Here is a 26,440-nt window from a genome sequence, read left to right as displayed (position 1 = left end):
GTGGTTCGCAAACAGAGGACCTAGACTGTCTGCTATTTCCACTTCATGGCTTTAGATGTTGGCTATGGGGAAAAATGCCCCAAATCTTTTTCAGTTGCATTAAAAAGGGGGGGAGGGGAGGAAAGAGAGGGGGACAGCCGTAAGAAATTTGATTATTCAGTTTCTTATCTTAAAGTTCTTGACTGAGAATTGTGAATGAACTCAGGAGTAATTTTTTGTCTTTGGAGCTAAATCTACGTATATAGAAATATTTTTTCTATTTACTTTAAAAAGAGCATAAGAATTATAAGTACTATAATTTTTCTTTTAATGCAGAATATACTTAATGTAAATTTGCTACTCATGGCTTACTTTCGTTTCTTTCAAAATTGTCAGACTTGCATATTTTGATAGGTGACGTTGCATTAAATTTTCACTATGATGTTGAACTTTAAAGGGGGCTCTTCTGTTCCCAGAATATCTTGCTGCTATTTGCAATAGTTATTCTGATTTTTAGAGTAGGCTTTTGAATAGTGCATCAAAATATCTTAAAGGAACTCCATCAGAGATATCAGTGTCTAGTTTTATGCTTGTGTAACTTACACTATGTGTTGCTGTAATGCTGAACAGTTTTACTTCCCATGTTAAGTTGACAAATGACCCCCAGATTTTTTACTACTTCACTTTTTTTAAAAAAAAAAACAGGAAAATTTGAACAAGTGAGGTGTAGTTCCTTGGGGCAGTGGTGGAGCGAGTAGACCTGAAGGGATAGATTTGCTTCTAAAAATAAAGTACCTCTAAGAGATAATAAGAATTGTGAATATTGCACGTAAAATAGCTGTATAAATACTTCGCCCCCCCCCCCCCCCCCGAAACCATGATAATTGAATGGGAAAGATATGCCCTGTAATGGAAAAAAATGTGGGTTTAATTTTTTTGCCTGTATGTAATGGTATCTTTCCTCTTTGCATGAGTTTACTTGTAAAAGGAGAGGGGCTGACAACCCTGTGATTTCTAAATTCTTTTTATGAGACCCAAAGTAATCAGTGTGTTCTCATTACCATCTTTTGAAGTTCACTTTTGGGGATTACCAAAGGTTTAGACTGAAGAGTCTAAACTTCTCTTCACAATGTTATTCTGAGGCTTTTGTTCCCAGATTTCTGGAGGCTTTTGTTCATGTGTTAATTTGGAACTGATGAACATTTTCAAGTGATGTGGAGTCCATTGGGAGCTCGCACTGTTTGCTCTCCTTTTGGGTCATTCCTGTCCTCCCTTTGACCCCCAGCACCATTTATCTACTGGGTGGATTCAGAGATGAGTTGGATGATTCAAGTTTTGAGTTTGCATGAACTGGCAGCATGTGTGCAATAGCTTGTTTGGATAGTAGAGGTAGATAAATAGTTTTGTGGAAGTCATGGGAGTGTTTGTGGTTTGTGTTGCTGGTTAGTAAGAATTAATAAGAATATTAGTGTGTCTTTGGTTTTATGGTACTGTATTATTATGAAGCATTTGCTAATTTTCTGTGTTTCTGAAAGTCCTTTGTTGCCTGAATGCACAGAAGGTATCTTCAACGAAGCAATTAAATATTTCAAAAATAACATAAGAATAGTCAGTTGTTCATGAAAGCTTTTGTATGGAATGTGCAATAGCTGCCGTTCTGTAGGATCGGCCTAACATTGTAAGAGGCTCCCAGTCCTGCTGTCAAGTGGTTTTGTGACAGATTTCAGGTGAAAGACTTGTGCTTGTGTGCAGCTAGAGTACTAGAAACAGTTTAAAAATCAGAGTAGGTGTGTAGTTTGGAGAATATCGTAAAAAAGTCTCTAGAAAATAGAATAACTGTTAACATTTGTAGTGCTTGAAGTTCCTGTGGTAGCCATCTATTGAGCAATGCCTTATTCTTTTGTAAATAAGGTGCTCGAGAGATGGATTTTGATATTGGTGCATCAGTTTATTTTTTAAGAAGAAAAGGTGCTATTTTGAAATGTGCTATGTTATTTTCGGTTAACAGTTTGATGTTCATGAGTATAGAATGTTCATAACAGAAGAATATAAAGCATACGTGATCTTAAAAACTGATTACATTTGTGTCACTACAAATAACCCCCCAAAAGACTGCTTTCAAGTACTGCAGTATGATGGTTTTCTGTCAGTGATGCGAGTATTGCTATTTAGTATTGCGTCCTCCAGAAGGCTGTACGTTAGCCTGTGGTTTGTGTGTACATACACATGGGTACGGGCACACATATGCAGAGGAGAACCAGGTAAGCAAAGGTAAATGTTGTCAGTAGAAACTCAAACCTAAGTACAAAGTTGATGTGGTAGAAAGACGCACATAAAATATAATTTAAAAATTGTATTGGGTGTTGTGTCCCTTTCTTGATTGGCTTCATGCCTCAAATTCCTTCCTCTGTTTTTGAAAAGCTCTTTGGTCCTTATACCTGTACGTTTTTCCACTTCATCCAATTTTCAGTATTCCTGGTGTTTTTACTTTTTTTTCCTTCTTATAGTCTGTCATTAAATTTACTGCTCTTGTCTTATTCCTTCTCCCCAGATCCCCCATTATTTTCCTCCCAACCCCCAAAGAAATTAAGGACCTGTGTGTTGACCATGTGTGAGTCGTCACTCCCTTAAGTGTTGTGTCTTTTTAGACTGCTGGTTTTTGGAGGCATAGGCTGTTGTTCCATTCAGTGCCCTGTGGGGTCCTATTGTGAAGATGTGTATTAGGACTTATTTATGCTTTACAAAGTGTAATATTCTGTAAAATGGAATCTGTGGAAGAAAGGACTCTCTGGGGACAGCTGTGGGATGGATGGAAATCAGTAGTCACAGGTGAGGTCCAGGCTAGGAACCAAGTGGACTTTGTACAGTAGGGGCGTAGCAGTCTGGGACTGAAGGCACATGGGAGAGACATGGGTGTTGATGCGGTAGAAATCATGACACTGGGAGGCCTGCTTTTGGATCCTGTATGCTTCAGTGCTTGAAGATGGCTGGCAATATTGTTTGTTCTCTGCTGGTGATGTGATGTTGTTTAGGTTTGGGGTTTTTTTGTTTGTTTGCTTTTAAGATCCCTTTTGGACTTAAATGGTTGTTGCTAAGGGAGGCAAGGCCTTTGGGAATCTCTGTTGTGTCTGGTGTCCTGAAAATCAGGTGGGCTTGGAGTATTTGTATTTCTAGCCTTTAGTGCTGAGTGTCTTCCTTTTAGTTTCTGCTGATACACAGAGGAGGACCTCTGAAATTACTATCCAGTTATCTATATGCTCTGCTAAAGATGCAGTTCAAGACACCAGTGAAGATATTCAAGGAAGACTGAGTCATAACCAGGAATCCCCTAGGCAAAGAAGTGTTAATCTTGGTGTACAGACAGCAGTATGTGTATGCAGTCTGTATGGGCATATCAAATGGCCAAATGTCAATGAGGCACAGTAGAGTGTAAGTCCTGTTACTACTTTATGGAAAACTACAAGAACAGAAAAACCCAATAATGGGTCCAAACCTAGTAGGAAATAAAATTTTAAATGTAGCTTTACCTGGAAGGAGGTTGTGGCGAGGTGGGGTCGGTCTCTTCTCCCAAGTAACGAGTGATAGTATTGGAGGAAACAGCCTCAAGTTGTACCAGGGGAGGTTTTGATTGGACATTTGGAAGAATTCCCTCACTGAAAGGGTTGTCAAGCATTGGAACAGGCTGACCAGGGAAGTGGTTGAGTCACCATCCATGGGGGTATTTAAAATATGTGTCCGTGTGGTCCTTAGGGACATGGCTTTGTGGTGGACTCGGCAGTGGTTTACAGTTGGACTCGAACTTAAGGGTCTTTTCCAACCTAAATAATTCTATGATTCTATTCTCTTAGTTTTCTTATGTCAGGTTTGAATCGAAGTTTTGTGGGAGTCTATGTTGCCCATGACATTAGGACTGAGCCGTAATATCAGGAAGTGAAGAACGCTTGTCTGCATCTGCTGAAGTACTTTAAATTATTTACTAATAGTAATAATTTAAGTGTGGAGAGGTGTGCCTATGTGTGTAGAGAAGAGCTGTCTTGTTTTTCTTTCCATGGGAGGGCTGTATTTTGGAATCTGTGATAAATGCTGACCGGAAAGTGAGTAGTAGTTTCTGCACCTCTTGAATGAAAAGCATCGTTAGTCTGGCAGATTGTCAGCAGCAAATGGTACATCAATTTTTGGCACAAAATTCTTGCTAGCAAGGAAATTCTCTTTTTTTGCTATTAATAATAAAAATGAGGAGGGACTGATTATCTGTTCTCAGCAGGCTGATATTGTTCAGCTTCTTTTTAATATCCACGTAAGACAGACATAAAGCTTTTGACAAAAGTCCTTTTATATTTTATTAAAAATAAAAAATATTATACTGATAATCTGCATCCATCTACATAACTAACTTTTCTTTAAATAATAACTGTATTATGATTACAAGCTATTACAAACTGTATAAGCTATTGCAAAATTTCAAATGTTATTTAAAGATACAGAGAAACCACTATTAAGATGGCTATTAAACTCTGTAGAGTACAGCAAGCCTTCATCCTAGGGCAGTTTTACTTCCCCAGCATGTTGGAAGTACTGTTTTGCATCTAGTGCTAGTGGTAGTAACATCACGAGTCAGACTTTTTGTTTAAAATGTTCATTTGCACTTGAATTAGGTGATCTGTAAGCTCAACATAACGATCTAACTTCATTTTTTACCTAAGTAATAATAAAAGCATTTTTCTTCACTGAATTGTTGCTTTAAGTGATAGGGTACTGTTTTTGAAAATGCTTGGTGTAATTCTGCCTAAGTTCGTAGAGTTCAGCTAACACAAGTTCATAAAAATTGTTTATTTTTATATGGCAGTCTGTTTTGAAAACTGTAGTAATTTCTACTTCCTTTGGGTGCTGTAAATAAACCTGGTGTATAAAGAGCTACAGTGATTAGGAGTAGCACAATAGTATTGCATAAAAAGGAAACGTTATTTAGTAGCAATTGAATTCTTCAGTAAAAACAGGTTTTGCAAGAATGTGAAGATCTAACTTAGAAAGTTAGAAGTTAGGTTAGAAGAAGAATTCTGTAATTAGAAGAATTATATTAGAAGTAATATTAAGTCTTCTCATCATTTCTCATTGGAATTTGTAGCAGGTTCATCAAGCTTTGCAGCAGCTCTGTATCTTTTGAAATGAAGTGCACATATTGGGTGATTTCATAATTTCTGTCACTGCAAATACACTGTATTACAACTCACTTTATTTTCAATTTGCTGTACACCACAAAATGACAGAAGTCCTTATCTATTTCCGCTTTTTAAATGAATGAATTTCTTTGTATTTTTTCCTTTACTCCATTTTGTTTAACTTGAAAGCTTCAGCATTAATTGAACTTGGGTGAGAAATGCTGTGGGTGAAGCACTGGCTCAGGATTTGTAATAGTTAGATTCTGTGTCCAAATGTGTCACACGCCTGCTCTTTGAGCTTAGAGAAGTTTGGTTATGATGGTATGTTTTCATCTGTGTATTGGGGATGAGGTTGTTACTTTTTCTTTATTTGGCATCTTTGCTTGGTAAGCCTTTATTGCGATAATGTCCCTGAACATACGTAATGTCAACTGTCATGAACCTTAAAGTATGTGAGATGCTACTTTAGGATAAATGCAAATGCTTAATTGAAAAAATACTTTGTAGCAGCTGTGGTAGTTGAAATGAAGAGCCAATAGGTTTTATGTGCTTTATATTAGGATGGATAAAATGTAAATGTTTTTTTTAAGTGGCCCCATTTAAAAAAAGTCATTTAAGTGGCGACATATAATCATCCCAGCTAATGCACAGCCTCACTTTCCCTAGTGTCTGTGAAAATGCTGTTATTGAAAGAAAATCTCATTTATGGTATTTAAAAACAAAAAAAAGGATAAATTATTCCTAAAAAGGAGGTAGAAGCAGACTGTAGTACAGCAGCTAAAGTATTCTTAAAGCATCTTATTAAAAACTTAGTCTTTAGTGTATTGTTGTAATTGGAATAGAAATTTGAATTATTAACCCCCTTCTATTTATAGCTGTTTTCTCTGAGTTAATATTCCTGTTCTAGTTAAGTTTGAGGTGAATTTTATGAGAACGCAGGGCAATTCTTGCCTTAGTCTATCACTGCAGCTAATCATTTTAGTGACTCAAGTTATTTTCCTTTTATTGTAAATTTCACAAATGATGTCGCTGTATTTTCAGATTTAGTTGCACTTTGAGAACTTGTTAGCTTTTATTACATGTAACTACAGGATTTAAAGAGGCCTTCAGCATTTGGTGGCCCTTTTTGTCTTCCCATCACTATATGCAGGTTTTTAAAATACTGGTACATCACTGCTTAAGACTGGTCTTCTGGGGTTATTGGCTCATGAGGATGAGAGATGCAGGCTGTGTGCACTATACTGATAAAGCTTGAAAGAGCCAGACCTAATGCATACCAATTATTATGAAAATTTTCCACCCTCTTGATGCCAAAAATTGCTGCTTCATCTTTAATTTAGCTAGGGCTTGTTGGCCAGGAAAGTAGCATACTACTTCCACTGTGTTTTTAACTCTATTTGTGGAGTAAAAAGGGGTTTCCACCTATGTAGTGGCGGTTTTCTCAAAAACAGGCAGTGTGGTTGGTTAGACCCCTTATTTAACAAGGAGTCTTCAGAAACAGCAGAATTCCTGAAACTTTCAGCTCAAGCTTCTACGTTTTGGTGATTAACAGACCTGGTTAACCTGAAGCAAGATTTCTTGGGGTGTGATGGCAAATGAAATGGTGTAAGTGTTGTTTAATTTTCTGTTGTTCTGCGATGTAGGTTTTTTTCCTTATAATGTACTTGTGAGAAGCAAAATAGGATTATAGAGGAGCTTTGGGGTTTTTTTCTGACTTGTCATGGGAGAGAATTTGAAGGGAGTTAAGTCAAATATGTTTTGAGTCTTTCCTCAAGGCTTGCACTGCTTGGTAAATCATGGTTTTGCTGTCAAGTGAGAAATTTTTATCATGGTCAAACTGTTATTGTTTGTATGTATGTGGTGTTCATATGAAAACTGAAAAGCTTTTGCTTTCATTTGCAAGAGTTGCATTTTTGATTTCTGATTTTACAGCATATTTTAAGAATTGCTTTCTTAACTACAAATGCTGCTGCTCCGTTGCTCTTCTATGTGCCCAGGTTTATGTGCGTTGTATACTACTACCGCTGTTGCTTTTTGGAGGTGAAGCAACATGCTCTGGAACAGGAAGTTGTTCTGATGTAGTGAAGTGGTGGTCACAAGAAAGTCTCGATAGTGGTTTGCTCTGGAAGGAGGAGGAGCTCATTCTCGTTACCAGAGAAAGAGAGAGCTTGTAGGTGCCTATTGCCAGAAACTGATGTAAGTATTGATCCTGCTACCACTGAATTACGTTCTCCAGAATGCACCTGCTGCCCCCTGTCCTCAGTCATTTCACACCTTACTTGTGAAAATGCCAGAGAAGGTATGATTTTCAGCCCAGTCTTTGTCAGGTTCCTTTTTAGTCTTGCATTTTTAGAGATGTTAGACAGAAGGTTAAGAGGGTTGTATTTTATTCTTTCCATCTTGCTGTTCATGGTTCACCTCGGTGTCAAGAATTGCTTTTGGAATTTGATCATATTGAATATAGAATTACTCTTAATTTAGTTAGAGCAGTTCTATTCACCATAGCATCTATGACACTAAGAGTAAGAACACATTCACCTGTGTTAGAGATCTGCCAAGCAGATTGCTCTTGTCAAGGGGGAAGCTTATTCCCCATGTATTTCTGTGCTCTGCCAGTGCTGCTGTCACACACATAGCTGTTCCTACTCTCTGTGCAAAATTCGCTGAGGGGAATACACACAGCAATGCACTGAAAAAGGTATTTAGGACAAGTTACAGCTCTAGTACTACTATAGCTCTGTTCCTTCTCAGTATATAGAAGTTAATTTCTCACTGCAGTGTTCCCTGATGCCACAAAAAGCTTTTACTTCTATCAGAAATAAGCCTGTAGAAAAGATAGTTCTTTAATCTACTGAAACCTTTTCATTAGTGAAGGAAGCTGAAAAATGCCATATAGTCTAAATTACTGTGCTGAGCATTGCAGCTGATGAAAATAGAGGGGTTTTGTTTTGTTTTGTTTTACATGGTGTTCTGTAATTTTAGGTGAAATGTCTAAAAGCAGTGTAAAATGTATGGATACTATTAAAATCTGACTTTTGGATCCAGATCCAGTTTTGAACTATTGATTTCATGAGAGGAGCGTTGTCTTTTGATTTTTTTTTTTCCCCTTCCTTTTTAAAATGAAGCAGCCCCCTGCTTCTAGCCTGGGAGTAATGGAAATTCAGGGTTCTTAAATTATGTAATGTTGTGAGTTGTCATGCTGAAATTACGCTTTCTATTTTTACTTTTTTTTTCTGGGGGAACAGATGGACCCAAAAAACCCCAACATCCCCCCCCCCCCCAATACCCACCTAAAACCCAACCAAAATTTCATGAGCAGAGCCTGGTAGCTGCCTACCTGTGGAGTTATTCTTCTTGGTTTTGATATGTAGTGACTTTCATAAACAAACCCAATTGAGTTTATTGATATGGAGGGGAAATTAAATTTTTAAAAAAGAAATAAAGATTTTGGTGATACTGGGAATTACTTATCAGCTCTAAGAAGACAGAATCTTTGATAGCCACACACTTTTTCTTGTTAAATAATGGATGTACACGATAATTGAGAAAGTCATAGAACTTTTATGTAAAGAGGCATTACAGGAGACAGTCTACCCATATATTGCATTGCAGTTTTTATTATATTGAAGAAAAAATAGTTCACAAAAGGGATAAAATCTTGCTATAAATGTAGATGTTAATGCGGAGGTCTATATTAGAAACTGGTAATGTGATTGTAACTGGGAGTGATTTTTGAGACCAAATTTCCTAATATAAAATTAAGCATTCTATATTGTAAACCCTACACTGATTGCCATTGTACTGCCAGCCTTAAATTCCCACATAAGGGCTAAAAAGAACAGGGATATTGTAAAGCTTCTGTCATTTTAATGTTTCAGAGAAAAATGTAAGCATTAAACCAAAAGTTCAAACTCGTATTCAGGCTTGCTACTAGTTTTCTGTTCAGTTTTGCCTGATTTTCCCCACCCCTTTAAATGTGTATCAGGTTTGCTGTTGAGCAGCTAATACAAGCAGGGCAGTGGCTGTCCTTGCTTTCTTCAAACCCTGCTCATCTTGCTTCCATGTTCCTCTAGTGGTACTCTCCCTTTCTGTTTTGCAACACAGTTGAGGTTCTTGGAGGGTTTCCATATACACACTCAGAACCTGAGTTTGTACATCCTGGATTACAACATGAAACTCCTTTGATAACAGCCTGAGTTTTCAGCACCAGAGTATGAAGTAATAGAATTCTCACTACCTGAAAGAGGGGGGAGTGGGGAGCAAGACCAAATTAAAATGCACAATGTTTTATTACCTGAAAGAGCTTAATAGATTTGCTTTTGAGTGTTGGATATAGGTAAACTGTATTTGTTAGGTGCTTGAATTTTTCCTTCATCCCAAGAAACATTCTTAGTGATTACTTTTAGTTTCAGATAGTATTTACTATATAGATTATGTTAGTGATGAAACACTATTGCTATTTGTCGTGTGGCAGTGTTTGGAATCAAACAGCAAGTTGGAGTGCAGCAGCAAGTTTTTGAAGTACACTTAGCCAGACAGTACTGTGTTTGTTCATAATCTCTTGCAATCCATGCTTTGCTGTTTGTTTTAATCGTAAAGAGCAAAGCCTTTAAACTGGTACCTGGAGCAGAGTGGGAAGTAGCTTAACAAGATGGCTCATAACAATTACTGAAAAATTAATCGTTCAGTCTTGCTATTTACTAATGTGTTCTCATTTATATAAAATCAAATATGCATACAACAAAAAGCAGAATCTGGGAACTAAGTAGAAGTAAATTTGCATAGTTTCACGATACTAGGTATTTAACAATGTAAATGGGAAGCGAAACATCAGCATTTGAAAGTAGTGAAGAAAATATAGACTACATAGAAGAGATCACAAGAAACTGAAATCACTAGTAGTCCTATTGGTAATGTTTCAGGTAACTAAATAATTGTGATAAAATCTTTGCAGAGCCAAGATGAAGACTCACTGTCTTATTTCTCTGTTTAAAATGCCAATATATATGTATTCATTTAGTAACTTCTGGGTGGAACCAGTAGGGGTTTTTACACCTGTGAGACACTACTGAGTAGAAAATGCAACAACAAAGGCTGTATTCAGGTATCCTGAATTCTGAGGAAGTGCCTTGTGAGTGAGAGCTATGTACCTTATGTCTTTCAGAGTTTAATCCGACAGAGGGAAATCATGGAGAGGATTTCATAAACTTTATAATGTCTGAAAATGGCCTTGAGCTCATTAAATGAATATAGGATTTCTTTATCAAAAAATGATAGTGTGGAGGTAATCCTGTTCCCTGACAAGTCCTTGTGTTCTGTGTTATGCTCAGTAATTAACATAACTTTAAAAGTAGGTTTTAAAACAAAAGTATGGGGCAGAATTGTGGTGTGATACAGGACCAGAAGACCCAGTGCTTCACTGACATCTCACACGAATAGGAATTGCTGTGCTGCTGGCAATTATGCCCTCTTCCTTGAGACTTCTGTTTTAAAATACTGCTTTAGAGGCAATGAAAATCCATGCAGAATGTGATTTTTTTATTGCTTGCAATCTATTTTGTATACAGAAAGATGAATTTTAGTAGTATGACTGCTGAGGGCATGCAGTGATTGCAGGCCCATTGATTGGCAGTTCATTAACTCTTGCAGACATCCCTGTAGATGGCATGAGGGCTTGTGCACGGTGGTGGATTTGTTTGCACCTGCCTAAACTACTGCCTAGGGGTTAATTTAGCTCAGCCTTGGAGCTTCACGCTCTGTGTGTGTGTGTTATTCATGCATGTGCTCTGTGACCACAGCTTCTAATTCTTCACTTCTCTAAGCCAGATTTAGTGAATGAGATATAGAAAAGCTGCAGCACTATCCTGGAGGTGTAAGTTATCTGTGAGCTCTGGGAGGAGATGGGAGAACTTACCTCTTCACATGGATAAGTCTGTTCAATCTAAGCTGTTCGTTTCTTTGTCACCGGCTTTGTAGCTACTGAACCAGTTGGGTAATCCCTTGTGCCCTAAATTGGATTGGAACTAGAAATGACCTGGGAAGTGTTACTCATTTGACCCCATGTTTATGAATCGATACAAAGGAAATCTAAGCACTTGTTTGTGAGTCATAGGAAATCATAAAAATGCTTCTGTGTTTATAAAATGGTCACGCACAGCCTAGAACTTCGTGCTTTTTGAACTGTAGAGTATCCTCAGATCTAGTACGTTCTCCAGCACAGGATCTGTCTTAGGATGTTTTGGTATTCTGCAGTTATTGTTGTAAGTTATCAGCGCTGGCAGCCAGCCCTCTCTAATACGGAGTGCATTTGCAGGGTCTCCCATGTACACAGATGTTGCTAATCTTGATTTCTGCACAGTGTGCTCAAATGGGAGAATGATTAGTTGCCTAACAGAATGAGAGGGGAAAAATTTGCCATCTACTAGAGTCTGTTTTTTTGTTAAGCTTCGTTAACAGTGATGTGTTTCCCCTTCTGCTTTGCCCACAGGCATTTATTTTGAAGGTGGCAGAGCAGAAGACAATGGTTGAATCATTCTGGGAAAATAAAAATTAATTGTTTTTGTTTGTTGATCCTAAATCACGCAGGTGATGCCTTGCCATCTGGAAGTGTCTGTTCTTTGCTCCTTTAGTTGAAGGCCCTTCATTTTCCAGTGCCAGTAAGAACCCAAAGTCTTTTGTTCTTTTGTTGACTTTATTGTAAAGACAAAAGATTGTCATTGCCTCACAACTTCAGTGATCCGAGTTCTAAACTACACTGAGCAGGAGGATTACTGGGTTACTTAACCTCATGCACCATCAGGATATGTCACTGTGAAAGAGGGATTCCCCCTTCCACCACCCCCCGAAATTAAATTATCAGTAGCTGACACCCTGTTAGAAGTCAGTGTTTTCAAAATAAAGAGTTGATGAAAACTTGCAAGATCTTTTTGGTATTGCCTTACAGTTCTAAGCTGAAAGGAATTCAGCAGTGTGTGTAACCAAGGTAAAAAAAAACCCCTGTTTTATTGTAAAGCATATTAGTGTGTACTTGTGTGAGTATAAATTTCTCTTAAACAAGCTTGTTAGACACTGAAAAGGGGATTTCACAGAGGTGAGCCATAGCTCGGCGAGGCTGGCCCTCTGGGTAGAGTGAACGTGGCTTCATTACGGGTGATTCATAGCAGTTGAGTACAGAGCTCCTGTGCTGCATCACCCACTGAGTAAATGTAATTATGATATCAAGTTCTTAATGAAGACATGTGACTGAATATACCTTCAAATTATGTTTCTATTTCCCATTTAACTTAAAGAATAGCACTGACCCACATTATTTAGTTATTCATGAAAATGCTTTGTGGTCTTTGTTTTGTCCGTCTTGAGGAAAAAAAAAAACCTGTAAACTGACTTGTAGTTCTGAAGCAGATCTCTTTTTGCAACTCATTTGGCTCAGAGCTTGGTATTCTGCAGTTTGTCTCTGCTTTTTTATTTTTATTTAAACTTTCTGTGGGTATTTTTATGTGATGAGAGCTTGTAGCTTTATGCCTGTTTTGGTTAAAAAGATTTTATAAGAGATAGGTGGGTTTTGTAAAGCAATTGTGTTCTGCATTTTAAAGTGACACATTTTAGAAAAGGTTGAGTCTTTTTTTTTTTCAGGATATTATTGTCAATAATATCACCAACACCTGTGAAAGTAGAACACGAGGAAGAATATTGCTGGGTATATAACAGCATGCTCTCCATTAAAAATAAAATAAATTGTCTGTTGATATTAGTGCAGGAATAAGTGTCACCTTTAAAAGGCTAAAACTGGTCTCTGCTGTTGAAGAGACTATTGGCACTGCACAATTAGGATGATGCTTATGTACAGTTCTACTGTTTGGATCAGTCTGCATGCAACAATATGCATTATATAGGAAATAATTTTTTCAGATTCAGGCTTAACTTGCATTTTCAACATTTGCATTAAGGTGTGCAGTATGTGGAAGTTGGAAGTTGCTGTGATTTAGCCAAATGTGCACAGTTGCAAGTTCTTTTTCTAACTGTTTTAATTCCTGAACTGGGGTTGTAGTGGCCTAATTACTGACAGTGAAAGTTCATGAAGAATTGTGCGCTTATTATTGTTGAAACCTAGGGCTGAGGAAGGAGGGTAAGAGATTGTGGCTTTATATTTCTCAGTACTTTTTTCATTTGAAGATATTTTGTGTATCAGACTTGGTGAAGTGGTGAGTTTGTTCATTGCTGAGTGGATGCTACGGCAGCTAATTCAGCTTGACATTCACTTGTCCAATCTTCAGTGCTATTGAGAGCATGAAATGCACAAGACAGCTTTGAGGTAGCTGAAGATGTGAACCAAAAGCTCTAAAATATCTTAGCTGTATGTTTCTCTATGTATCGCTGTCCAAAACATCTGCTAGCGCTCTCAGTGCTGGTTCTGTCGTCTTCCTCAGCTCATTCTTCCAGAGAGGAGATTTATTTGCAGAGAGGAACAATCTCAAGAAACTGCTATATCATGTCATTGAACTCGCTCAGAGTTCCTTATCCTAAAGCAAACCCAGAGTATCCTCTCTAACAAACAGTTTCTTTGTGTGCTCTGGCAGAATTTACAAAGGAACAAGCCTGATGGGTCTAGAAGTTATTATAGAGTAGAGGACCATAGGGCCAGGATTAGCCCAGTAATTTTTATGTGGCACCTTGTATTGCTTATGAATGAATTTTTTATTTTCTTTTTTTCCTCTTTTCTTCTTTGCAAGTGGCATACCTCTCTGGCTTGTAATTGTTTCTTTCTTACATCAGATGCCACACAGGAGTTTTAGGCAAAAGTTTCTTGCATATTTTCCACCTTTCTGTGGTACATTTTTTTTGGTCATACATTCATAAATGTTTCTGTGGACAAAAAGTGGTATAGAGGGTAGCTATAGAACTGAAGAAAGTTTTACTGTATCGTCACAGGCATTTTGATTGTCACCACACAATTTCATGATTCCTGAATTATTTTGTAAGATTGTTAATATTTTTTTAACCAGTTATGATTTGCATAAAAACAGTATCTGTGTAATACGTGTAATGAAAGGATTCACAAAATAATAATTTTGCAAAATAACAGCTTTTCATGCAGAAGTTGGAAACTAAAGTGGAATAGGATTTGTTTTAGGTCCCTGGTGGCACTTTCTGCAGAAGTGGTATGAGCAGGGACCCAAGGGCGGGTGCCCAAGGTGGTTTTGTGTTGTGTTTTTAGCTGAGGTCACAGTCAACAGAGGCCCGTGAAGGAGGCCCTGCTGGTAATGTCCAGGTGACAGTTCTACTTTTCTCATGTTCCGCAGAGATATGCAGTGGGGAAAAGGCATGTGCTCATCAGACTGTCCAGTTTGTGTTCGCTGCTTGAGGCAGTTGCTTCAGGCCTTTCTGATCTTTTACTCTGTTCCCAGAAATTATGCTTGCATTTTTCTTATGTAGTTGGAGTTCTCACTAGCTGTTTATGATAGTTAAAAGCCAGCAGAGATTTTTACCTTGGTCTGTTAGTTAATATAGTCACCAGCCTTTGAAAAATTTTCCACTCATGCTTTGAAAGTAGAAAGTGTACTGGTATATAAAAGGTTGACCATGATGTGATCTGCAGTTACGCTGATAACATCTCTTGTAACCTCTGTTCTGCTGATCTGAAAAACGAGAAGGTTGATTAGCTAGAAAAATAAAGTTGCACACTGTCATCCTGTAATGAAGGATTTGTTTCTGATGCTTCAATATAGTAGTGGGTAGTTTGTCTGTATACATTAAAGACGTTTTCAGGTCTGGAGGGCTAGCCATTCCACTAGCTATCCTCAGTGTACAGTTGGTTGCAGAAGGCCAGCAGAAAGCTTATTGTCATGTCTGAATTGCAGTTGAGATGCAAACTGCTGTGAGAATAGAGAGGGAAAAGGAGAGGGAGCTGTAGGGAAGCTAGCAGAAATCCAACAAGCAAGAGACTGGGGAACAGAGGAATTGATAAGCTGTGACAGGACCTATTCACAGTGTACTGGCTTGTTAAGTGTGTACAATTTATGGACCTTAGGTATTTTCTTGGCTTTATGCATGTGCCTAACCCTCAGATTGGATGCCAGTGCATTGACCACTGTGCTAATACATGTTTTCTTTCACTTCTCACCAAGTTCTGAATGAGGCATGAGGAACATTAGCTCTCTTTGCCTTGCGAGTGTCTTAGAGATGAATACAGTGCAGGAGGTTGACTCTAAGATGGGCATGCTTTGAAGCATGATCGGAACCAAGCAGCTGTCTCCCATTCCAGGTCACAGTTTGCATTATGTGGTGTGGAGAGAAAGGAAAGAATGAGACAGAAGGCGGCTTAGAGAGAAATTGCAGCACTAATATGACTGCCTGCTTTCTCTTCTTGTACTCAAGTTATTTCACAAAGTGCATTTTTTGTAGTGCCAGCCTTGGTTGCTTTTCGTTTTTTTTCAAATGCACTCTTAGTCAAGAAATCTGACAACGCATCTGTGTTACACATTGTTCCCATTTATGAACTCAGTAAAATGGGTAGATTATATAGTATAGGGAAGCAATTAGAGTCACAGTTTTTTTCCAGTGTATCAGTGCTGGTATTAGAAAAATAATGTTTTGCATTTTGCCTGAGATTTCTTCATTGCATTTGGGAGGCTTCTCTATGTTTTGCCAACTGCTATGGAAGCAGTTGTTGTTAGGGTAAATTTATGTTGTATGTACCGGGAGTAGCATATATGCAATTTCAAAACACTGTCCTATGTTGGTGCTGGTAGGTTTCCCATGAAAGGTTTCCTATGAATTTAGAATGGTGTGTTAGGCTCCCACCATCTGATCCGTCATCACGTGACTAGGTAGCCAGAGATTTCTAGAGGGTTGGGACATCCAGTTTTTCAGTTAAAAAGGCATCCTCCTGCCCCAGGGTATGGTACTTAAGACAAACTGTGTCCCTCCCCTTTGAGGGACCACAGATCATGAAAGATTGCTTCCTTGTGTAGAAATTGTGGAAGTAATGACTTTTGTATCTACAGTATAATGTGTTTGACACACCCTGCCAAGCTCTTCCCTCTGGCTGCTAGCTTTTGATTCTGATTTTTCTGACTCCATAAACACAAATATTGGCATGGCTGTAAAACATTAATGCCAGACTGGTACTTAAGCATTGGTTATGAGAGATTCACACTGTTCCTTTGTCCTTTCAATTCCTAAATCGTGTAAGGCTGCCTTCATTTTTCTGTATCTTCCTTTTTGGCTGTTGCTTGCTGTAGGCTCCTAGGCTTTAATCATTAGAAGCTGCTGGACTAATTCATACCTTTATGCACCACAAAGTTGTTTTCAAAAGGTTGTGCATGGAGCAGTACCTTAATTTTTTCAGACCTAAGCAGATGGGGCATCAACTATTTTCCCCTCAAAGCCACTGAAGAAATCTTAAGTTGCTTCACAGTGCTCTGCATGCTGATCCCTAGAGAGGTTCTCCTCTGGGACGGAGGGAGTGACAGCCCTCCGTACTGCGTCGAGTTCCTACAAGCACAGTGTGGGCTACTTAGTGTGGTTCTGAAAAAGAATTGTTTATGGGAGGAGGAGGGTAGTTACAAGCCTTGTGTTTTGTGGCTTGGCCTACAAACCTGTAGATAATATCAGTGCAAACTGATAGCACTGCTTTGTTCTCGAGGAGGGTTTAAATATTTCTTGTTTATCTCGCTTTGCCGAGAGCCTGGTTTGCAAGGTAGAGCTAAATGGAGATGGTGTCTTGGCTCTGTGGAGATACTTTGTCCTGTACATCTGCAGGATGTTGCTAAGAGGAGACCTGTTGAACCTTTCCCCTGCTGTTTCACAAGTTGAAATGTGAATAGGAAGATGGGATCACTTGTGTCATCAACTCAAATTCTCCACAATGGAACTACAGATGATATTCCACTCTCTCTAAAAAAAAAAAAAAAAAAAAAAAAACACAAAAAAAAAACAAAACACCCCAAAAAGCCAAAGCCAAAATCCAGCTTGCAGCCAAGTGTAAAAGACATGTGCTTAGGAGAGTGAAGGCAATTCTATTTCGCTTTCTTTTATCTTTAATTGCAGTGGACGTTTGTTGATTTGATCCAAATTGAGGGTACAAAAATCTAAAAACATTTGTAGCAGCTAAAAATGTTTTGGCTATGTAATTCATGATTGTGATACCTATACTGTTAGAATAAACAGCATTTTGAATATCTTTTTTATTTTCCTTATTTTGTTCTGGTAACCTAGCATTTGAGGATTTGACATTTATTTGGTTTCTAGGTTGTGTAATGTGAATATGGTACTGCAGTATTCGAAGAGAATGAAAATGTGTGTTTAAACAGGTATTTCTGCACAGAAAGTTTATGGAGCTATTAAACCAACTGTAAATTGACGATTTTCTCATTTGGTTAATTACATTTACCAATTACATTTTTTAGGTCACATTTAGGTCGTCTTGTGGAACCTTCTGAGAAAACAAGGGTAATAGTAAGAAGATGATGTTTAATAAATGAATCTTCACTACACAGTCAGAGTGAAACAGGAACAGCTTCTCTGGAGTAAGTAATAAAGTGTTTTGCTGGGTTTTTTTTTTGTTTTTGTTTTTCTTGTAAAGTCAGTACCACAGTTATTAGGCTGCTATTGTATTTAACGTTGTTATAGTTGCATTAGAGAAATATTAGTGACTCCATACTCATTTCAGTTGATCAGCTGGTAATGGACACTTTTGGACTCTTATTGAAGCATCTCCCATCTTGGAAGCAGTTGTATCTTAGGCAATTTAGAAGTGCTTCAGATTTTTCTCTTGGCTGCTGTGTGTTCTGGGTATGGTTTTGAGCCGGAAGTGGCCTAGTAGAGATGGAATTACATATAATCCCTGATTTGATGGCACAAGTTAAGGCCCTGCCTGTATCTTCCAGGGAATTTGAAAATGTAATTGGTTTTTTGGCTGTAAGTTTCTACTCCTGGCACTTTTTGTGTGACTTTGATATTTTTGTGGTCGGTATTTTAATATTGTATTGCAGTTCCATCATCTATTAAACTAACGTAAATCTTCAATTTATGGATCTCAGATATGTCTCTTCTTCACTGTTCTAGTGAACTTCTAGCTTTTCTGGATTCTAGGCTGAGACGTGTCTCTTATGAAGCTTAGCTACCTAACTCGAGGACTGTGGATTGCGCCTTTTGGTATTAGATACCTGAGCATTTATATACTGATACAGAATTATTCTTAATTACTATGTGCTTCACTTACTTGAGATGGGAGATATAATAATTTTTCTGTCAGTCACCTTGTTTGCATCAGATTGTAGGATGTTTAAACATATTCCTGTAGAGGTTAGAAACTGGAAAAAATCTGCATAATTTTCTGCCTGCAGACTTTACTCATGTAAATGTGGTTCTGCAGGATTCACTGGGTATACACTGGAATGTAAAGTTAGGAACGAAAAATAGAACTGGCCATTAGAACTGAAAGGAGTGGAAAATGGTTTTAGTTTACAGCAAGTATATTTTGGCATATTGCTTTATTGCAAAGAGGAAATGACTCTTCTTAGCTTCTTCTTTAAAAAGGGATGTGTACATGGTGTCATAATTTTGGGTAGAAAAATGTCTGTGAAACCTAGTCAGGCAAACTGAACTTTTCCTACTTGGTATTTTTTCCAAAGTGTTTTTAACAGGCAAAATAATGTATTTGGATTGATAACTTGTTTTTTTACAGGCAGGAAATAAATTATTATAAAATTTCAATTAAACATGGATTTAAAGAGATTGATGTATGTTAGTTCCCTTTCTGTAAGTACTTGAAGCAAATGCTGCGACTTGAAGTCAGCACATGTAAATTTGTATCGGTTCCTGATCTAGGCTGTATGTCAGGTGGCTGGTAAACATACTTGTGAAGGGTTCTTGTAGCACCTGATACCTCAATTCTGACTTCTGAAGTTTTTATAAACTGTGTTGTATTAAGCTATTCGTCTTTTACTGACTTGCTAGACAACGCAGTAGAAATACAAGCACCTATCAAAATATCCAAATGAAAAAATACCTATTTGCTGGTTACACATGTACTTTGACAAATTAGTTCTTGACTCCAGTAAACAAGTTACTGAAACAGTTGGGCAATAAAGTTGAAACTGAGCTCTCCAAGCAAATGAAATGAAAAATGCCCACTGGAGACAGCTTTAGTCTTCTTAAATCATTGTAAACAGGCTTGTGCCAAGCACAAAACTTGCTCATGTGTTAAGTAGCCAGTAAACTTGTGTCCACCACCCCACCCCCGCCTTTTTTTTTTTTTTAGGGACTTAGGGAATTCAGATGTTATAACCTAAATTTTTTTCTAATTTGTTATTTTGGGTAAATGTTTTTGAACCTTTTTTGTTTTGATTTGGACATTTATGTATGCTTGTACAGATTTCAGTCATCGTGAAGTCATTTGCAATTGGAATCCTTCATTAATGTACTAAAGACATTAAAAGAAAGTCTGAGTAGTGTCTATATTCGCAGATGAAAAGCCAGGTAAAGTTCTCATGAAGTCTTGAAAGCAGATGCTGAACCTCACAGCTGTGGAAAAGTAACCCCACGCACCAGTCAGGCTGCTAAAGTCAGATACTGAAGGCTCCAAAGGTAGCTGCTTTTCTGGGCGTCAGTAGGTTGAGCGCGAGTCAGCAATGCGCCCTTGCGGCAGTGAAGACTAACCACACACCGGCTGCCTCAGCAGCAGGGCAGCCAGATGGTCAAGGGAGACGGTTATTCCCCTTCACTCATGGCCTCTGAAGCTGCATCCAGAACACTGTCTCCACTTCTGGGCCCTCAAGATGCAGTGAGATGCTTACAAACTGGAGCATGTCCAGCGGAGGGCTGCTGCTGAGGCGATGGGGGCTGCAGCATGTGACATTCAAGGTGGCGGGTGTGCATGACCTTTGTTTGGGGAAGACAAGGGGAGAAAGATCTTTACTAGAGTTTTCTACTGCCTGAAGGAAGATTATAGAGATGTGTCCAGATGTCTTGAGTGGCAGAGGGAGACAGAATGCAAGTGGTAGAACGTAGAAGTTGCAACAAAAGAGATTCCAATTGAACATAAGGGAAAAATATGTCACTGTGAGGGTGGTTAAGCACTGGAGTGGGTTGCTCCTGGAACCTGTGGAGACTTTCAAAATTAACTGTGCAGACTCCTAAGCAACATGCTTTAACTTCAGTGTTGAAACTAGTCTTGGGACCACGTGACTCCCAGAGGTCCCTTCCAACCTAAATTAGACTGTGATTCGTAGATAATCTTAACTATTTTTGGTCCTTATGATGAATGGCCAGGACTGCTTTATTACTGTTAACTTCCCGACAAAAGTATTGCTTGTCTGCAATTTTTAGGATTATTCTTTTCTACCAAATGGCATTATATTTCAAGCTGTCTGTATAAATATAATGAAAAAGATGCATAAAATACATCTAAATATTTGCATTAGACTTGAATTGTTGGATTTCTTCCAGTGGTTGTTCAGCATTGAACAGTCCTGTTCATATAACAAACAGCTGTGAACAGACACCTCTGAATCTGTGTAGCGGGTGACATTGAAGCTGGTGTTGGAAGAAAACTAACTGCAGAAATCCAGACCAGATTGCTCTATGTAAGAAACCGACCCAGTCAGGAAGAACGTCTAGTCTGATGAAACATGTTGTTTTTTTTTTTCCCTTAAAGAGTATCTTTCTAACTTTTAGTATCCGTGGCATCTCTGTATGTGAGACTTAAACACCATCTGCTTATGAGATAGCTCTGTGTTTGGGTCCGCGTGCCTTCCTTTTAGCAGAAAAATTTTACTCCTAATTAATTTTCCACTGTTTTTAATAGTTTCACTTTTGCCTCTCTTTCTAGATGCATACAATCTGTCTGCTGGAGAATAACCCTCTTTCCTAGCGGTTTTGATTGAAATATCAGAAATAATTGAAAAATTAATCTTTTAGCCCCTGTGTGAAGGTATCTATATATAGGAAAACCTCAATTTCTGGTCTCAACTTTTTTTATAGTAGGAAGTCATCTAGCTCATAGTTTAGAGATGTGACATTTTAATAGCTGGATGGGAAACAGTTGGCTGCTGGTGAAATTTGATGGTCTAGGTCCATTTGTACCATTGAAAAGGAGAGGAAATATTAACCATTTATATATTTAAATGTCTTGTAAGTGGAACGTTTACTCCTCCTTTCCTTGCTGTTTATAGTTGAACAAGCAATTACTCTCAGTTGTAGAACAGGCAAGAAAAAAACAGAGGACAGAGCTAGTACTGATTTAGTATTTCCTAGTTTTTTTGTTAGACTATTAAGAATTCTTGTAAAATTCTTGTAGAGCAATGGGGGTGGGGGAGGGATGGGGACCCTACAGTTTACTTACTACCATGAATCAATAAAAGCACAATTATTAATGCATCTTTTCAGATTCATGACAGGCACATTATATAGTCTTTTGAATAATAGCTTGAGTTGTTTTAAAGCCAGCCGTTTAGGCTGTAGTTGTACATACATTTTAAAAAATGAGCTTAGGAACCGGGCAAGCCGGCCCTGGGGCTGGAAGAAACTGTCACTCTTCCTCCACTACTCATCTTGCTTCTATTTACATCTTCACTTCGCTGGCACAAGCAGTTATGCAGCATTGCAGGAAACTGTCTGACTCACCTGTGTTAAAATGACATCTCTGTTCTGGGTTAAGGTTCAGCTCTTTCTCTTCCTTTCCCCTACAGTCTGATGGTCCAGACCTCTTTCTTCCCATGTGCCAGCTCTGTTAATCTCTTGTGTTAAGCTTGGTTTGTTTGGTTTTTTTAAATAGTGAGCATCCTATCATTTAAATGTTTACTAGAATCTTTTTTTAATATTAGAACTAAACATATCCTAACATTTCATGCTAACCTTCCCCTAGTACATGAAATATCTACAGTGATCTGGATTATCAAAAGTGAATTGTCTAGGTTGTGAACTAACCAGGTCTAATCTTCTCCCAAATCTTTAGTCTCATCTTATTATCCTGGAGTGTGCTAGACAGAATTCATTAGTCGTCATGTCAGGTGCCCCTCTGCTTGCTGCTATTTAAAACTTGCTAAAATCTGAGAGCTGTTTACAAATTTTCCTAAAGGTGAATGTACCAGATAGGTTCTCACAGCCCAATTGACATAGGATACTGAATTATCTGACTGGGCTTTTTGCTTCATTTGAGCTGTTCTCCTTCTTGTCTCCCTGACTCTGTTGGTCAAGGTGTCAAATTAACTGTTACTTACATGACAGTGCTCTTCTAATATGCTGTCATCTTCCATTTCTTTATATTGTCTCCTGTCTTTATCATGCCGAACTAGATTCCGCTGAGCTGAAAGTGGATGTTTTCTTGCAGTGGCCCCAGCTTCAGGGTGATCCAGTGATCAAATGCTTCTTAAGACAATTTCAGACAGTAGCATTTAAATATAAAAGAAGTTTTTCTTCTCCCTCCAACTCACTTTAGCTGTACAATACAAAATGGTAGTCTGAAACACCTTATTTGTAGATATATATATTTTAATGTACCTATATAGTACTTTCAAGATGGAGCAAAGGATAGTCATGACTTAGCTGTGAGAAACTGTTATCTTAGTTTTGTACTTTGTGTTCATTATGACTGATGTGCTGCCTGTAAATTGTCTGAAGTCTGTTAGAAGCCTGGGACTTCAGTTTTATGCATTTGTTTGGTTTATCACAAATAACCTTTGGAGGGAGCAGGATCTGTGTTTACTTGCCTGAGTATAAAGTAATAAGGAGTAAGAATTTCCTTTTATCCTCATTGTCTGAACCAGCTCTGATAAGACTTCCAAGTCTGGAATACCATTTTAATCGTGTTGTTCTCTACCTGTAGACTTGTTCTGCAGGAAAAAATTTCTGAAGACAATAATCTCATTTACAGCTACTTTTTAAATTACATTTTCATTGAATCATAGAATAATTTCCATAAGAAGGAATGACCAGAGGTTATCTAACCTAACCATCTGTTCAAATAAAGTTGCTTAAAATTAAATTAAATTTTAATTTGAACCCATTTAACATGTTTGCATTTTTTTCATATCTCTTAAGTCCTGTTGAAGTCAACTGCAAATTCAGGTGCTCAGCATTTCTTGAAAACTGGGCCACTTTTTAATTTAGAGGCATTAATATTAAAGTAGAAACTCCATTGTGGTTTTAAAATCCTGGCTTCAGTTTTTAAAACTTAGTGCATAATGCTATGGGTACAGCAGAGGAATAAAGCTACAGAAGGTGAACAGGCAAAATAATCAGGGACCATGGGAAAAAAACCTAAGTAAATTCTCTTTGTGGAAAATTAAGTTATATTTCATGAGGTGAATGAGAGAATCTAAACTTGAATAGCCGAGAGACCACCCTTGGTACCAGTCTGAGCACTGAGAGGGAATGACATTTAAATAAGACCTTTCATGTTTTCTATACATAGATATTTTTAGAAAACTAAATGGTGATATTTTTATTCTGAGTTCTGGAGGAATCCTTACTAAATGGACACTTAATTTTCCATTCCATAGGGCCAGCTCATGTGGCAGTTGAACGACACTGCTGGGAAATATTTATAGTACCACGTGATCTTTAAAAATAACTTCCCAGGCTACATTGTCGATGTCTTGAATTCTTAAAATCTTTGCTATTGTAGATAGGTAACCATGATGTTCCTGGAATGGAAAAATCTTAGCTTTGCTGATTTAGGCATTTGTATTTATAATTAAGTTGTTTGTATTTACATTTTAAATTTGTAAGCAGTTTAGATTGAAATTCACCTATGCAGCTGTAGAACTCCAGAACCTTGACTTGAGTTCACTCTTCATGGCAAAACAGGAATTCTGGTCGCATGGTATGAAATACCATACACAACAAGATTTGTCAGTGCATTAGAGCCCATCTTTAGAAGAACGTCTCTGTTGATCCTGTCTGAAGTGTGATGTCTAGTGAACAGAAAATACAGTTCTCAGTAGTACATGCAATGCTTAGCGTAGGTGCTTTCTCTGTCACATTAAACCCTTAAAAAAAACTTGGGTTGCAATTCCACATTATACCTAATTTCATCCCTCTGACTACTTCCGGAGAGTAGCAACAGTGTTCTCACCCCACCCTTTCTTCAGATATGGTGCCTGCTTGTCACAGGGTGAGGCAGGTCGTTCCCTGAGCTGATGGAAAACTAGTAATGTTTGTTCATGTTGTTTTTCCATTGTGTGGCTAGGGCAGTGGGGGACAGCCAAGAAAGGGGAAAAGCGTAGCAGCACTGCTCTGACTGTAGACTGCCCTCAAAGTGAGCTACAGATAAGGTGAAACTGCATGCAGGACACAGTGACTTATGAGAGTCAAGCTAGGGTTTGAAGTGATCCTGTTACAGTCAGTATAAATACAGTGGAAGTCAGCAAAATGGGAGTCCTGTGCAACCCTCTGAAAATGCTGCCAGCATATTTACTGCAGAACAGTTGTCTTAGGCTGTGGCGACAGATGTGGATTTGTTAGCAATTTTAGGAATAGAAGAGAATGTAGCTCTACAGAGCCATGAACTGGCACACTGATCTATATATTTGACTTCAGAGTCTTCAGAAGAAATCAGAATTTTTTCTAGTATAAAGGAGGAGAAATTTTTCCTTTGATTTTTTTGAAATGCTTCCTAAGTTTCATAGGACATAAACCTTCCTGCATATTCTGACTCCTTTTCCATCTTTGCTGCTAGATTCTTTTCCCTTATTTGTCCTCAAATATTTCCTTTATAGCTTGCTCATCTTTTTATAGTAGTAGATGTTTACGTAGTTAGAAAAATGATTACAATGATTATATTGTGTAAGTGCTTAGTGTTTCTCCTACTTAAACTGTGTGATATGCTGCTGCTATTTCATAGAAAATTACTGTGGTCAGATTGTCATCTAGTCTGTTCTGGACAGTAAGATATTGTTTAAACACTGTTCTTGTGTGTCTGGATAGGGTGTCCCTTTTCAATTGCTTTCACTGCTGCAAGACTTTTTTAGCCCCTTGACTGCCACATGACAGACCAAGCAGTAGATAAAAAGCTGTATTGATCAGAGTTACGATCGTCTTGAATGTGGTGCTTAACAGTTGTAATAACTTACTGTACAAAGAAAAAATCTGGATAAGCTGAGTGCTCTTAGCTTGTTTCGATTATGCAAAAGCTAGTTTCTGATATTTGTCCTTTAGGTAAATATTAATGGTTTTAGTGAAAAGTAAATCCAGGCTTGTATTTAATGTGAAGGGTTGTAGATACTTACATGTCCTTAAAATGTGCCCTTGTTTGAAAGAGGTGTCATAAAGAAACTTCTTCATACAAAGGTGATTTCTTCCCCCCTGCCCTCCCCACCCCCCACCCTATTTCAGGGATAGGTGACATAATTTCAGGTGTACAATATCTCTTCTAAAAAATTGACTGAGGACTAGATTTCCTTGATGCTATGAGGCAGCCCAGGAGACTAAATGCTACGAGAGAGAACAGGGTGTCAGGATTTTCCTCTAACACTGTATTATATGGCTGTTTATATTTACCAGCTTCCTTCTAGCTGCTTTTACTTCTCTTTTATTAGTATTCTTTTTTATTATACTTCAGGACAAAAGATTGGATGTTGCATTTGATATTACATTGGTGTGTCTTAATAACAGAAAAATACAGCTCAAAGGGTGAGTGTTAGGGGATTTGTGGTGACTTCACAAGTAAAGGAGAATTCCTAACTTAATGATGTGGTGTGAAATGTCACAACTGGTGCATTCTTCAGAATGTTGGTTTTAGAAGAATTTACCCAACACAGATTTATATTGGGTGTTGATAACAATCCGTGTGGATTTGAGTACTTTTTAATGTCTAGGTCTTTTGCTGATATGATAAATCATTTTTCAAAGGAAAGTTCATTGCATTGTTACTCCAAGTCTTAATTTTTTGCAGTGCCTCCAGACAGGCTTGCTCTCTCTGAGCATGCTCTTATTCAGCTCTTAATTTCATAACCTTATGAAATCTCTCCCATGCTTTGCTTTGTCCTTCATATCTTCTTGGTCAGTACTGTTTTATGTCAGATATTTGCACCTCCTGGATTTAATTCCTTTATGTGAGCAGGTTAACTACTTGGTGCAGGTAAAGCTAAGTTCACCAACTCTTACAGCGGTGGTGTGAAGCCTTTGCAGCTGGGTGGTCTCTGGGCTCTCAGTGCTGTCTTGTCCTGAAGTAGTCATGATGGAATTGAGTTTGCCACAAACTGGTCTCGTCTGTCTTCTCAGCAAAGTGGGATTAGCTTCTGAGTGGATGGCTTAGTAAGGGAACACAACCCCAACTTGTAACCACAGCTTCTGAAACC

General features: G+C 38.1%; 1 protein-coding gene across 9 annotated transcripts in view; it reads left to right on the top strand.

Moving 5' to 3' along the window:
* PIK3CB (phosphatidylinositol-4,5-bisphosphate 3-kinase catalytic subunit beta) overlaps window positions 1–26,440 on the top strand; it is a 105,515-nt gene that overhangs the window by 25,732 nt on the left and 53,343 nt on the right. For 6 of the 9 annotated variants that reach the window (XM_064457325.1, XM_064457327.1, XM_064457326.1 and 3 more), the window contains one exon: window positions 17,546–17,665. The exons of the other annotated variants lie outside the window; for them this stretch is intronic. The gene's annotated coding sequence lies outside the window, so the exon portion shown is untranslated. The remainder of the gene's footprint in view (window positions 1–17,545; window positions 17,666–26,440) is intronic. 9 annotated transcript variants of the gene reach the window in all.

The sequence above is a fragment of the Phalacrocorax carbo genome, chromosome 7, assembly GCF_963921805.1.
Source record: "Phalacrocorax carbo chromosome 7, bPhaCar2.1, whole genome shotgun sequence".
Taxonomy (NCBI): Eukaryota; Metazoa; Chordata; class Aves; order Suliformes; family Phalacrocoracidae; genus Phalacrocorax; species Phalacrocorax carbo.
This window is presented reverse-complemented; position numbering and strand designations above follow the sequence as displayed.